General features: G+C 42.5%; 1 non-coding gene across 1 annotated transcript; it reads left to right on the forward strand.

The window, feature by feature from the left end:
* The first annotated feature begins 4,652 nt into the window (after positions 1-4,652).
* Positions 4,653-4,759, forward strand: LOC141636661 (small nucleolar RNA R71). Its single transcript, XR_012541261.1, has one exon. It is a non-coding gene; the product is annotated as a small nucleolar RNA R71 (small nucleolar RNA).
* Positions 4,760-5,227: the final 468 nt, after the last annotated feature.

Raw genomic sequence — 5,227 nt, forward strand, 5'->3', positions numbered from 1 at the left:
ATGGATGCATAACCTCCCCAAACCAAACCGTACAATGCCCCCATTGTACCCAAAACATGGAAAGGAAATGCAAACTAGAAAAGAAAGAGAGTAAATACGGAAAGCTCACAAGATTGCGCGAATAAGGGACCTCCCCAAACCAGCCAGCAACGTGGGAGGTCACTAATAGCTCCGAAACATCGTCACAAGAAGCTATCCAAGCAATGGGCGTCCAAAACAGCTCGATCGAGAGGAATAGTGGTCGATCGAGTAGAATAGTGGTCGATCGAGTAAAAGAATTTTTTTTTTTTTTTTTTTTTAAAGTACTCGATCGAGTAGAATAAGTACTCGATCGAGTGATTTCAGCAGCAAAAGTGCTCGATCGAGCAGAAAAACTACTCAATTGAGTGATTGTCAGCGTGTTCCTGCAAAACGCAATGCAAAACAGCCCGTAAACTAACAAAACAAGCATACTGAGATAGTCTATGGTATAAAAACCATTTATTACAACTGAAATTAAATAAAATGCTAAATAAAATCTCCGGGTTGCCTCCCGGGTAGCGCTAGCTTCAGTCAGGTCCCAGCTCGACCTTCTTTTTCTTCGAGCCCTTCTAATTAGTCATACTCAAAACAGCTCAAAGCGCGCAGCATGAGATCGTACACCTGCGCATGTGCTACACAAAAGCATAAGTAGCACCATAGTGGATTAAAGAAATAGGAAATAAAAGTATAAAACCGTTTAAGTCTAATAAATTTCCTATGTGAGCTCTTAAATGTATCCACAAAATATAGGAGTGCGGGAGCAATTGTCAATAAAGTAGGGCATCGTTTCAGATTAATTAATTCACTCGATCGACCATTCTCTCTTGCTGTCTTACTCGATCGACCGGTATTTCCACTCGATCGAGTGGTGGGATGATTTAATTCACTCGATCGAGTAGATAAATCACCCGATCGAGTGTCTTCAGCACACGCAGCAAGTATTTCGGATAACTCATCCAAATCATCCTCCGGGGTATCTTCAGCTATCAAAACCCCGTCTTCTGGCACTTTTGGCCCTTCATAAGTAAAGCCAACTTGGAAATTCGTTGCACTGACTGAATTGCATGTTGGTAGAAGCTCGGCTTGGTCTTTCGCGAGTGTTAACTGCGCGACTTGTTCCATAAATTCCGCTATGACCGTGTCTTTCCTATTGCACTTCTCATCACAATGTTGTGACATGCTCATCACAAAGGATTTTAATTCAGCAATTTCTTCATTTGCAGAAGGAGAAATCGGATGCGGCACTGGCGTAGAAGGGGTAGAGACATTCTTTATTTCCTCATACAGCTGAGAAAAAGGGACTCCTTGCTTGTATTTCCGATAAGCAAGGGCACGCTCTACACTTGCCATGCATTCAATAGGGTCATGCCCTTCCTCGTCACATCTACCACATGGCTATATGTGCTCAGTAATCGAACAAACCTGTAATTGAGGCATTCTGGCAAATAGGCTTACCAAGCAACGAATGACCTGCAAAACTAATCAAAACTTTGCAGAAATGAGATCAGTCCCAAGGAATAAACTCCTTGAGACGAGAAACAAACTTAAGTAAAGCAACAAAATTGCGCAACCTCCCCAGCAACGGCGCCAAAATTTGACACGTCTGTTGCGTACCTGTGAAAAATACCAACTGGCTCTAACTAATATAGCTAGGGAAGTCGGGTCGAATCCACAGAGAGGTAGGAAATTGTAGCTTAATCTAAGTTCGTCAAGGTAACCAAATGGGGGGTTTTTAATTGTGATTTACTAAACTAATAAGAAGGTAAGAGAGAAATAAACGCAAGAAATTAACAGTAAGAGAAGGGAATATGCTAGGAGTCGGTCTACCGTGGCAGCTACACTATCGGGTCAACTGAGTCGATTAAACTATTGATAAGAAGAGCTATGGTCGTCACCTTTCGGTCCTTAAACCGCCCTAGGGTCTCCTAACATAGCTTTCGCCCTAATTAGGTATTACCTATTGTAATTAAGCAAGCCTTCCCTTCCAATCTTTCGATCCAGGTCGGGGTTAACTAGATAAATTGGTCTCCTGCATGCATACATTCAACCTGATGACAATTAAATTTCCTAATACAATTCTTATCGCAAGGCTAATCTAATCAAGTGGATCCTATCATATTACTACCACGGCCTCCCTAATCCTAACATATTAAGGGATTTAGCTACGCATAATTAAGTAAACACAAACAAGAAGTAAAGAAGAATTAATTAACATTGAAAAGGAAGAGGAAAGGGAGAGGAAGAATTACTGAATTAGATCCGGAAAAGAAAGAACAAAGTAACAGTGTAAAAGTGATAGGGCAAGGAGTAACGTCTGAGGTCCCAAGATCGAGGGAGTCCGAGTCAGTTTAAATCGACGTCCTAACTCCTATTTATAAGAAAAATAGGATTTATTAACCTAATTGACGGAATTAAAGCTAAAAAGCCCAACCCATCAGTGAAACCACTCGATCGAGCGAGTAAACTAAAGCATAAACCACTCGATCGAGTAAATCAATAAATGCAACTACTCGATCGAGTAGAAAACGGACTCGATCGAGCTTAATTCTACTCGATCGAGTACTTTCCAGCGCACAATTTCCTGCTTTGCGCACTGAACTTCAAACGGCTGCCATTTCTTCGTTACTTGGTCAAACAGGACGATTTCAGTGGCGTTGGAAATCTAAGAGAACAAACTTTCATCTCCAATTAGAATCATCTGAATATTTGTTGTAGAACTTGAGATATGGCTCTGCAAAGTAGGCACTAGCAATTTGAAGTTCTTCCTTTGCTCGCCTAGCTATCTTTCTTCTTTGAGCATCTCAAAATAGCTACATTTCCGCTCCAAATTCACTCTTCCTCCAAATGCATGCTAAACGGATGGTAAAAGGCTGGATTTCACTACTTTCTGGTTCATTCCTGCAAATAAGACAAAACAAACCAAAGTAGCATATTCGGGGCATTTCGTAGCATAAACTACGATAAAAGCATGGAAATACGTGCATGAAAAGGCCTAAAGAGATTATATAAAATGCACGTATCAATTAATCAAATAGTTACCGATATGACACGGAATTGAAAAACTACCCGGGTCTGACTGCTTAGGAGGTAACTTATTTTGAAATAGGGCTGACCCCACCTCAGTCAAAGCTACGGTCTCACTATCACTAATACTCCTCTTACGCGATAAAATTTCTTTCATAAACTTGAGATAAGAGGGTACCTTTGTCAGCAACTCAGTGAATGGCACAGTGACTTCCAAGCTTTTCAGAAGTTCGACGAATTTGCCGAATTGTTGATTGGCCTTAGTATTCTGCAACCGCCTCGGGAAGGGAACCGTGATAGGTATCTCGAGTCCCTTGTTTCTCTCTTCCAATGTATCTTCCGGAGCAAGTACTGTATCCTTTGGACGCTTCTTACCTCTCGAACGAAGTCTTTCCGGTGATTTATCGCTTAAACGAGCACTAGCAGGCTCTCGAATAAGCTTCCCGTCATCAAAACTACTCGATCGACCAATATACCCATTCGATCGAGTAGAATTTTCAATAATATCACTCGATCGAGTGAAATTTTCACTCGATCGAGCAACTCCATTTTGCTCTTCACTCGATCGAGTAGATAAACTACTCGATCGACCTGTGCCATTTTCTTGTTCACTCGATCGAGTGGAAAAACCACTCGATCGAGCACTTTCTTGCCCAAATCTGCTCGATCGACCACCTGAAACCAGTCGATCGAGCACTTGCTTCGCCGTGAACTCACTTTCTTCGACAGAACACTGTTCATCATCAGTTACAGCTCTCATCGGGTCTGATTTTTGCATTTTCGGTCCCTCATAAGAATGACCGCTTCTCAGATTTATCAAGTTTACCGTCTCGTGTGGATTCTTCTCATTTTGAGTCGGTAATTGACCCTGCTTTCTTGAAGATTGGTTCATAGCTAGTTGGGCAACTTGAGTTTCAAGTGCCTTTATGGACACATCTTTCTATTGATCACTCAGCTGAAACTGCTTTGTAAAAGCTTGCAACATAGACTTAAGCTCACCAATTTCACTCACCCTACTGGAGGATGATGCACCGTGATTAGGAGGAGCAAAGGAAGGAGGCTTCTGAAAGCCTTGTTGATTCTTGTGTGGAGGAACATAAGGCTGCTGCTGGTGCGGAGGAGGTGTAGGATTGAGCACATTTTGACTAGTCCACCTCAAATTGGGATGGACTGCCCCTTTATTATTGTAATAGGAACCTCCTCCTTACCTATATTGCTGAAAGGCAAGGACTTGTTCCTTCTCTACAAGACATCCAACAGCAGTGTGGCCATCATTACTCCCACATCTCTCACAAGAAACGGTCTCTCCTCTAGTAAGAACATGGACCGTCTGAGGCTCCCCAGCAGCTTGTAACTCCAACTTGTCAAATCTAGCATTCATGGTCTCCAGCTGAGCCAAAACCTATTTATCAACTGCATGAACTGTTCTAATCCCATCCCTCGGGTTATCATACTCAGCACTGTGATTAGCCATCTCTTCAATAAGACACCACCCTTTATCATCATCGGTGTTCTCCTGAAATGTCCCACTAGATGCCGCATCAATTATGGCTCTTTGGTCGTCATACAACCCATTGTAGAACTGATTAGCTAGAAACCATGGGTCAAAACCATGGTGAGGGATAGACCTCACCAACTTCTTGAATCGCGACCATACCTCATAGAAACTTTCGAAGGGAGCCTGTCTAAAACTAGTAATCTTGGCCCTCAGCAGAATGGTGCGTTGTGGAGGGAAGTATCTCTTGTAAAATGCAAGAGCAAGAGACTCCCAATCTGTAACCCCAACAGCTGTGCGGTCCAAGTCAGTCAGCCACTCCCTGGCTGAATCAGCTAAAGAGAAAGGAAATAGAACCTCCTTAATCTTGTCTTGAGTTACCCCCTTAGTGGCGGGGATAGTAGAACAGTAATCGGTAAAGGTCTCCAAATGCTTCCTCGGATCTTCACCTGCCACACCTCTATAAATATTTCTCTCCACCAGATTGATATAAGAAGGACGGATGTCGAATGTACTCCCATCCTCAGTCTGGAGATTGAAACCCTTCAGAATAGAGGATGCTTTAGGCACTGAATGACTGGAAAGCTTAGGCATCTTTACTGTAGAATTCGGACTGTCTTCGAAAAGAGAGTGATGTAGCTCTGGCTCGAAAGTACTCAAGTCTTCCTTTCGTGATTTCCTTTGCAG

This window comes from Silene latifolia, chromosome Y (assembly GCF_048544455.1).
Source record: "Silene latifolia isolate original U9 population chromosome Y, ASM4854445v1, whole genome shotgun sequence".
NCBI classification, from domain to species: Eukaryota; Viridiplantae; Streptophyta; class Magnoliopsida; order Caryophyllales; family Caryophyllaceae; genus Silene; species Silene latifolia.